Source organism: Petaurus breviceps, unplaced genomic scaffold, assembly GCF_028583685.1.
Source record: "Petaurus breviceps papuanus isolate PSGF00001 unplaced genomic scaffold, PetGlider_PUasm1.0 90535, whole genome shotgun sequence".
Taxonomy (NCBI): Eukaryota; Metazoa; Chordata; class Mammalia; order Diprotodontia; family Petauridae; genus Petaurus; species Petaurus breviceps.
This window is the reverse complement of record NW_027187270.1, coordinates 1974809-1985064: the sequence shown is the minus strand read 5'-3', so window position 1 is coordinate 1985064 and position 10256 is coordinate 1974809. Positions and strand designations below refer to the sequence as shown.

Here is a 10256-nt window from a genome sequence, read left to right as displayed (position 1 = left end):
ACTCCCAGTAACAGCCATGGAATCCCCAGGCAGAAAAGACAGAGGAGCCGCTGGCTTCCGACGGCCCAAGCTTGTTTAATACTGCATTTCCATTAGTGTGGGCAATAGCAGCCTTGGTGCTGAAAGGCTCTGCCCAGCCACCAAAAGGAAGCATTCTCCTGCTTCCATTACAAGAACTCTGGGGGACTGCTAGCCATTTTCCCTTTGGTTTTAAAAGTTTGAGGCTTAAAAACAAGTCCCAGCAACATGCCTATGAAGGTTTTCTAAGCTTGTAAGAATCTAAACTCCAGCCTAGATTCCTAGCCTCTCTCCTCACACAGCTGAATAATCCTGGGGGTTTTGCCCCCAAAGCGCATCAAGCAGTCCTTACATTCCATCCTACTCTGGCCACCCATGGGACGGGAGCCAAAGAGAGAAAAGCCAAGTGCCAAAGGGGAGTGTCAACCCCATGGGACACAAAGAAATGTGGGGGCTGGCCCATAGGTCTGGGCAGCTTTGGTCTATCCCAGAAAGGCCTTTGTGATGGAAAGAGGAGGGAGGACTTTGGCTACAAGACAGCTTTCACTGCAATTTCTTCTTTTCCTCTCAATTTCAGCATTCCCCTAAAACAGGGGCACTGGGTTGGAAGGTCTGCAAAGCCCCAGTAAGATGGCACTGCTCCCTTTCCTGGGCCTTTGCTTTAAACTTCCTCACACCAAGCACTAACAGCCACCAGCTGAAGGGTTTTAGAAGGGCCTAGGTATGGGGCACAAGATAACATTACAATGAAAAACCCTTAAAACATTCCCCCTTGGAAGTGATCTCAGATGTTCACCCTAAAAAAGCCCTCCTATTGTATCTAATAGATACTTATTGTTTTAAATGTCTTTTAAGTAGACACTTGCAGACTGTGGGTTTTTTTTTAATTTTAGGAACTGTATTTTTTAAAATCATCAATTCATATATAAATTCAAAGATTTGTCCCTTTTGATGACATTTTTTTAAAATCAAAGTCCTTCAGAGCAGGGGCCGGTTTTTCTTATCTTTGTAGTACCCGAGTCTAGCACCAGGCCTGGAACATGGTAGGTAATTAATAAATGTTGGTAAATTGCTGTCTCAGTTTCCTCATTTGTAAAATGAGCTGGAGAAGGAAATGGCAAACCACTCCAGTATTTTTGCCAAGAAAACCCCAAATGGGGTCAAGAAGTGTGGACAGGACTGAGTAAACGGTAACAGTTATTCCTTAGGAGGTAAAGGAAAGACCACCAATGCTTTTTCCTCACCTCTCTGCCAACTTCCGGACATTAATGGAAGAGGAAAAACCCTCCAGACAAAGTTGTTCTGCCAATCGATTGACAGGCACTTGTCCCAGGCCTCCAATGCTTTTTCTATTTGGGGGGGGAGGGCCATGAGTAGGCTTGTCCCAGGGCCTGGGTTCTGGAAGCAGGGCCCACAAGCAGAGCAGCATAGAACAGGATTGTTATGGAGAAAAGGAGGGGGACTTCACAATTCTACATCCTAGCCTTATTTTTCTTCTTTATGTAATGAAATGTTTATGTTAGTTGATGATTTCTTTGTTAATAATTTAAAAAGAGAAACAGAGAAAAAAAGGATTTTATTGTTTTTTAAAGAGCCTGTGAAAAAGCATTTCGGCTGAGCACGGATTCAGCTGCCAGAGCTGAGGGTTCCCAGCCCAACAGGGATTGTCTGCTCCCAGGCTTTCATTAAGCACAAAATGAATGTGAGCCCAGAGAGGTTCAGTAACTAAGCCAGGGTCACACAGGCAATAAATGGCAGAACTTAAATTTGGCTTCAGATCCTCTGCAAAAGTTCAGTCCTCTTTCCACTTGACCACACTGTCTTTCATATTGGCAGTTCGATGGACAAGGTGCAGGGAATAAGCACTGAGACAGTGCCTACTATGCTCTTTAACAAATACCTCAGTTAATTCACTGCTTAGCTAGCCAGTTGGCTTCACCTTCCCCCTATCCAGAAGGCTCCTTGGGAGTAGCAGAGCCTGGGCAGCCTAAGGTGAGTCGGAAAAATTAGACAGGAGAACTGAACTGCCCCTGTCTTTTTCTCTTTCTACTATTGAAGTCAAGGTGAAGAAAACTTGATGATCATCTCTCTCCCAAGCATTCTGATGGGCAAGGGGGCAGTTCACAAGACTGAATTCTAAGAAACTGAATTTAGTATCCAGGATGTACAAGCTGATCACATTCACAGATGGTATGAAGCTAAGAGGGAAAGCAAAGGGAGACAGCACGACGAAGGAAAAAAAACACTAATGCTGTTTGGTACCTGGCTCTGCCCCAGATGACCTTGGGTCAAAGGCCAACTTTGTGACCTGTGTGACTTTGGACAAGTCACTTCCATTCTCTGGGCACTGGCTTCTTCACTTCTAAAATGGAGCATTAAACTAGACAAGTCAAAGGCCCTTCTTAGCTCTAAATCTATGATCATATGGTCAGGCCTCAGTTTCCCCATCTGTAAAATGAAGAGGTTGGGACTAGATGATCACTAAATTCCCTTCCCTGGCACTTCTACTATTTTATGGTCCTGTGATTTTTATGGCACATCAAAGAATCAGGATTCAAAAAAAATTTTTCTTAGACTGATGAAGTTGAATGACAGTAAGTAATGTCATCCTACCATGCCTGATGGTGTTGTGGAGGTGACTCTGGCTTCCCCAAGGCAATGCCAACAGAGTGCACCCAGTGACGGACTGCATGGCAGAGGAACAAAGAGCTAAGTTCACAAAGGCTTGCCCCCAAGCTGGCTACAGCAAGATAATGTAGGGGTCACAAGCACTCTTGAAGATGGTCTACAAAATCCCAGAGGAAGGGGCGGCTAGGTGGAGCAGTGAATAGAGCACCGGCCCAGGAGTCAGGAGGACCTGAGTTCAAATCTGGCCTCAGACACTTAACACAAAAACTAGCCGCGTGACCTTGGGCAAGTCACTAAACCCCAAATGCCCTCCAAAAAGCAAAAAAAAAAATCTAAGAGGAGTTGTAATCTATGTCAGTAGGAAGAACACCCACAATGACCAAAATATACATGCTTGATGTATTGGAGTAAATGAAAAGTTCTTTACTTGGGTTAAGAAAAAAATGCCTAAGTGCAAGATGGAAGAAATGGGGTGAGAAGGCAGGTGATGGAGAGAAAATCCTAGAGGTTTTAGGAGCCTGCAAACTCAGGAGCAAGTCAGACATGTGGCATCAAGGAGAGCCAAGGTGATGTTGGGGGGCACGTCAACAGAAGAAAATCAGAGTAAGACGGGTAGTGGCCCCCCACTGTCCTCTGCCCTGGCCCAGCCCCAGATGCATGAGGACTGTGTCCAATTCTGGGAATTCCATTTTATGAGGGACTCTGGCAAGCTGGAATACTCCATAGGATGGTAACCAGAATGGTGAAAGGTTGCCACCTCATGCTGGATGAGCAGCAGTTGAATGGACTGGGTCTATTAAGCCTAGAAAAGAAAAAAAACTTGGGTGGGGAGTAGGGGAGAATGACCCACAGTCCTCAGATATTTTCACGGTTGTCCTTTAAGAAGCTTCTTTAGGTTTTGCTTAACCCTAGCAGAAAGGAAATATGGTAGTCAGTGAGCTGACTTTGAACCAGGAAAATCTGGTTTCAAGTCCTGCCCTTAAAAACATCTCTGTGCTCTAGGGAACCAAGACTGTAAATTACAGAGGTGGTGCTGCACTGCATTGATGGAGAGAGTTTCCTCACCTGGGAGTTCCCTATTCTGATGAAATCCTTAACCATGGAAAGCTTAACTCAAAGCAGGAGGCAAAAGTTCCAGAGGAGCAGGCTGCAGCCCACCATGAAGACACACTTGGAATCCAAGCAGTCTGTTTTGGGAATGGGTCCTAGGAGTTACCCATCAGACCCAAAAGCCCACCTTTGGGGAATGTTCCAGAAAGGATTCCGGCTCAGACAGTGGTTGGAGCCAGACGTTTTTTGAGGAGCTGCCCGATGTGTAATATAGTATCACTGAATCCCAAAGTTGTTCACATATGGGGGCTCTGCATGTGCAGGTCATGGGGTCAGCTCCCTTACTTCCTGGGAAGCCTCCCCTCTGGGCTCAGCCAGGCACCTCATTCTAATGACTGTGCTGAAGGCTGCGAGGGGCACCAGCGGAGAATGTGTCAGTGGCTCAGGGCAAATCCAGTCCTACCCCCAGGAAAGAGAACCCATTAGCAACATTACCTTCACATATGGACAGCCCGTGTCAGTTCGGAGAGTTGGGGGTTATTGTGCAATTTACCACAATGCAGGCTCAATCTTTTGCAGGATAATGGATTTCTAACACCTCCATTCCAGATGTATGATATCCAATTGATGGGAAGTGGGTTGGGCTAATGGCTGTGACAGTATTCAGAACCAACCAGAGGGCTGAGGGAGGCAGGCAGAGACTGCCGGGGAACTGTTGCTAGGGCAAATCAGGTGCTGAACTTTGGGGGGCGGGGCTCAGATTACTGTGGGGGTTGGGATGTGATTAAGGGAAACAGTGGGGAATTATGGGAAGATGGTAGCGTGATAGGAGCCATAGGAGTCCAGAATCCTGTCAAAAACTCCAGGAAATGTCTAAAAATGCAGCAGATGGAACAAGGAGAAAGACAACCAGAGAGAATCAGCTATAACTCGTTAATCCAAAAGAGGACTGTGCAAAAAGCCTGATCAGAGTGGAGACAAGCCAGGCAAACAATGGGAAGGAAATGGGAATTTACCACACACACACACACACACACACACACACACACACACACGCATCATACACCCCATCTCCCCCCCCGCCCCCGTTTTACAGAGCCACTTATGGATCCCAAAAACCAACTGTTACCTCAGGGTCACTCCCCTTCATCTGGAGCTCCTCCGTGTTATTTTTAGGGATGGCCCTGCTTATATTCTATTTAATTTGACTTTTTTGTCCTTGTCCCTAATGTTCAAGTAAAGGGAGATTCGAGCACTTCAAGTAAAAGGGTCTGGCTATTTGAACATATGGCCTGGGCTGGCTCTTGGGGGTAAGTCCCCCCGCCTGCCCAAAAAGTGGATGTGCCCATCTTGGGTCCCCATTTTCAGGGGCCCCATGAATCGGCTCCCATGCATGCCTCTCATTCTCTCTACCTGTTTGAGGAGACTGCTAGGTAGGGCAGTGTATACAGTACTGGATCTAAAATCAGGAAGACCCAAGTTCAAATCCCGTTACAGACACTAGCTGTGTGACCATGTACAAATCACTCCGTCTGCCTGGGTTTCCTCGACTGTAAGTGCTTTATGAATGTAAATTCCTCTTCCCTCTAAGCAAAGGAATTTTTTTTTGGCCATAGCAAGGGACTTTTAAAAAGCTACTATGATGAGATTATCTTGAAATGAGGAAAGTGGAGCCATAGTGGCAGTTTAAATAGAAATAAGCACACAAGATACAAGAATGCAGCACGGTCCAATTATTTGGCTGAGTAGGGGTGAGTAACCACCATGCCTCCTTCTAAACAGGGGGTGTGCTCATCTCTTCATAGGGAGGTGGAGGAGTGGCATTAGACATTCTCAAAGTGACATGTTCTGGGACCAAGGGAGCAGAAAGGATTGATGCCCCAGTTGTTCTGCTTTGAAATTCATCCTGGGGCCCCCGGGAAGCCTCTAACTCATACCAGTCTCCCAGCTCTGGACTCTGGTACAGGATGGTTGTAAAAGGATCGGCCCCTGGGGTGCCTGGGAAATCCTGGCTTTGAGTATAGGATGAGTGTTTGTATCTTTCCCTCTCTAGGTTGGACTTCCACTTAAAGAATGCCATGATAGCCACCACCAGCAGTGATCCCCAGAGGAGGAGCATCATGAAAAATGCAACACCTTGTTCTTCAGTGGAATACTTGAAGAGATACAGTATGTTCCAGTAGCCTGTCCAGAACTCTGGTGATGAGTGAGATCTAGACGTAGTCATGCCTCTGGTGAGATAGAAAGGGACAATGAAACCCTCACAAAAACTATTCTTGTCTCCTCCCTGCCCACCCTGTCAGCTGGGAGCAGTCAGTGATCCTCTGGGATGGAAAGGCCCACCTCCAGCCCTATGGGACCCCATGGGAAATGCTGGGGAGGACTAAGAAGCTCATGACATAAGCAGACCCATGACAAGAGGGCTTGGTGACCAAGAGAAAAAAGCAGAAAACTCCCAATGGAGGGAAAAGCCCTGGAGTCAGGTGGGTAGAAGTTACAGGATTCAATCATTTAATTGATCTGTCTCCCCCAGCACGTGCCTCATTCCCTTTACCCCTTCAAGTTTTCCTACTTCCTAGGCTCTAGGCCCATTCTTCCTATTCCCAGGACTCCCCCTGCTTGCAAGGCCCACCCTTGAGATGGTACATGCCATTAATTCTTTACCCTCAAACACTTCTTTGGTTTCTTCAAAACTCCAGTTCAACAGTCTCTTAAAAGAATACTTCTAGGAGAGCGCACTGGCACAAGAGTGGAAAGTGCTGAGAAGTGAAGGCTTCTTGGTCTAGAGAAACACTGAGAGGAAAGAAGCACAATGAGGTTGGAGACAAAAAAAGGCTTGAAGGCTTTGCAAAGAACCGCCAGAGCAACAGGAGAGCGTGGAGGCTGCAAACCACCCCCTACACAGGCCTCTGAACTTTCTGAATAGACTCCTCTCCACTTGGCAGGACGAGAGGAATGACTTCAAATAAGGAACCAGTGCTGCTGCCTGCCAGGGTCATTCCTAAACTCAAGGGGGCTCATTTGGAGGAGGGCAGCAGACATTCAAATATAAAGGCACTTACAATCGTAATCATCATTAAAGAAAAATGGAGTAACCTTTGGGGAATCTCCCATTAACAAAGGGGTTCTTAACCAAGAATCCATGATTTTCATTTTAAAAAATATTTTGCTAACTGTATCTCATTATGATTTGTTTCCTTTGTGATCCTGTATGTTTTATCCTATGAATTTAAAATCATGATTCTGTAAAATGCTGGCTTCATTAGATTGCCAAAGGGTCCAGGATGCAAAAAAGAAAGGTCCAGAACCCCTGAATTAGCAGAAGCTTAGGGTAGGCCATTCCTTTGGGGGCTTCTGGGGAAAAAAAAGCAGAAACCATCCCATGAGACAGCCCACTTAGAGGGCATGACATTATTCCCAGTGAGATCTGAATGCTGGGTTGTATTCCCTCCCGTAAAGTGTTCTTTGTTCTTGTTCAACTGATCATTTGTGAAATGGATTGACCATGTCTGATATGAGAGTATCTTGGGTGGCAGGGCCTAGGTTGGGTGGGGGAGCTCTCTGGAAGGCTAAAAGAGGTGCTGAATAATATTTGCTTTCCTATTGCCTTTCCACCCCTCCCCTAAAGGCTACCTGGTTCTGAACAAGCCTAGGGGGTGGGGGGACGGGAGAGAAGACCCTCCTCTTCTACTCAGTGATGGAACTTAGTATGCTTCATATCAACTACTCCTAGGTTGCCTCATAATTCATCCCATGCTTGGCTTCATGATCTCTGAGGATGTCTTGGGTCACTTTTCCAGTCTTTGTCAGTAATAAACCTGATTGCATATTATAGGCCTGTCCATGTTCCAGTACTTTGGAGAGTGGTGAAGATGCTTTAAAAATAGCCTTTACCAGGGCAGCTAGGTGGTGTGTGGAATGGAGCGCTGGCCCTGGAGTCAGGAGGACCTGAGTTCAAATCCAGCCTTAGACACTTGACACACTCACTAGCTGTGTGACCTTGGGCGAGACAATGCAGAATGGGGATCATAATAAGCTGGAGACCAAGGTTGCTGGGGAGATCAAATGAGATTTGTGTGGATAATGATATCTATTATATTAATATATAATAAACACCCAAATTTCATTTCATATATATTAAATCTATTTCTATATACAAATCATATATGTGTATATATACAAACACACATTTAAGATGCTTTTGCCAGGGAAAAGAAAGCAGAGCCAGAAGAAGAATAAACAAAATTAGTAAAAGAACATAAACCAGCATTGAGAGGTACCAAAACTCTGTTCCGTCAATGCTGGTAATGGACCATGAAAATTAAAGGACAGATCCCTCCCTTTGGATTAACGATGGGAAACTGTTTGGGGGAATATACTTACTGGGAGGGTGGTACTTTACTGTTTGTTGGGAACTGTCTGCTGTTTCATAACAAAATGTATCAATCAATTTAAAAAATAAAAGCAAAAAGAGCCTCACAAACCTTCAAAGTCTCTTTATAAATGTCAGCTATTATTATATTGTTACGATTCCATGTCCCTGCTGGGGAGCTAACCAGTCTTCGACTATAAATACATCATCAATAGGGGGTTACCATAGCAACGATGAGACAGTGGAAGGATCTTATAGGTCAGAGAACGCTGCTGAAGTCACACTTAGGTCATAGAGAGCAGAATGCTGGCGCTGGAAAAGAGCCTAGGGAACACGTAGACCGACCCTCATTTTACACATAGGGAAATTTAGACCAAGAAAGCTCAGGAGCCTACGTCATCAGAATGCTGAGCTTGAATTGTTCAAAATCCAATCTGTGTGGGTTGGTGTAAGGCACAACCTTCCTGGGCCTCAGTTTCCATACCCTAAAATGTGGATGCTCAATTGCTATTTCTCACTGTCAAGCGAAATGGGTCTCCATTTTATGAGTTTGATCTTAATTTGACTTGTCCAAGGTCACAGGGTACGTTAATGGTCTCTACTTACGAGCCAGGGTTCTTTCTACTATGCTGCCAATGCTGGTGAAAGGAAGTTTTAACCAATGGCAGCAGAGGTAATAGCTGGAGAGGTCACAGGATCAGAGATTTGGACCTGGAAGGGACTCCAAAGAGCACAGAGAGTGGAAATCCTCACTTTACAGATGAGTAAACAACTGACACCCCCAGAGGTTAAGTGATTTAACAGTACTCTCACACGCCTTAGGTAGCACAGGTGAAATTTGAACCCGGGATCTGTTTCAGGAAGGCCACCAACAAAGCCCTTTCAGTCCTACCCCACCTCTTTACCAGGAAAGGAGGCCTTCAGTCAGTTCCTGATGCCCCCATCACATTACTCTTACCATTCTTATGGCCATCCCTTAAAACGAACATTTGACCAGACTCTAGAAACCTTTCCCTTGAGGCAAATGTACCCTTCTCATGCCCCTCTCCCTCAATGCCCAGCCTTAAATCTCCCATTCCTCCCCATTTACCCTAAAGAATAACCTGTAGCCTTCCCATTCCTGGATCCCACACCCTTCCCGGACTTCCCAGCCCTTCTGTCCCCAGCCTCTCACCTACTCCTTCCTAGGCTCCGCCCCCAACCTAGGCCCCGCCCGAAACCAGGCCCCGCCCTCTACCTTTTTTTTTCTCCTCGCGGGTGGGAACGGCTTGTCTCTAGCTCTCCCAAGGAGAGCCACGCCACCAGGGAGCCTCCTCCACCACCAAGGAGTCTCTCCTGACTGTCTGACTCCTCGGCTTCTGTTGTGAGGAACGTTTTCATGGAAACCGTCCACGCCCCACCACCAGCCAATCAGAAGGCGAGGTTGGTGAGGCAACGGTTGCCCGCGGACCTAGCCTTTGTGACGTCATTGGCCTCAGAGGAACAATGCCACTACCTCACGGTCAATACACCATCTAATAGAAATATAAATAAATATTTAAATAAAAATCCAAATAAAGCGTCTACTATGTGCCAGGCCCAGTACAGAGGATACAGAAAGGGGCTCTCGCGGGGCACATACACACACACACACAAACACCCACTCCAGAATCACAGTATTTCATAAAACCCGTGCCATTCTACAAAATGCCTCACAAAAGGTCATATGGCTTCTATTTGAATACCTCAGCTCATGAGAAGCTCACCACCTGTAGGAGGACCATTTCCCACTTTGACCCAACTCCAAACGTTCAGAAGTTTTTTCTGACACCTGCTGCCCGCCCCTTTCCCCCACTGCTGTCTGAGACCCAATAAAACCAGTGTGATCCCTCTTTTACAAGAGGAAATCCCCCAAATACTGGGAGGCAGACCTTCAAATCTCATCTGCCCACTTAGTCTTTTCTCCTCCAGACTAAACATGGAGTCCTCAGATGGCATATTACCCAGTTCCCTTCCCATCCCAGTCCCCAGCTGTGCAAGTTGGCCAGCTTATCAATGTCTTTCTGAAAATGGGGTGCCCCAGATTGAATGCAGTTCTGCACCCGTAGTTTGACCTGGACAGAGGACAATGGGACTTTTGCCCAGATGTAACTGGGCATTTTTTAACCTGGGGAAAACCCACCAACTCCAGCCAATGCATTCTGGAGCC

General features: G+C 46.2%; 1 long non-coding RNA gene across 1 annotated transcript; it reads right to left on the bottom strand.

Annotated features, from left to right (window-relative positions):
* Positions 1-4792: 4792 nt before the first annotated feature.
* On the bottom strand, positions 4793-9421 carry LOC138142084 (uncharacterized). The gene is made up of 3 exons (XR_011163343.1): positions 9306-9421; positions 6361-6489; positions 4793-5927 (listed from the first exon to the last, which is right to left on the bottom strand). It is a non-coding gene; the product is annotated as an uncharacterized lncRNA (long non-coding RNA).
* Positions 9422-10256: the final 835 nt, after the last annotated feature.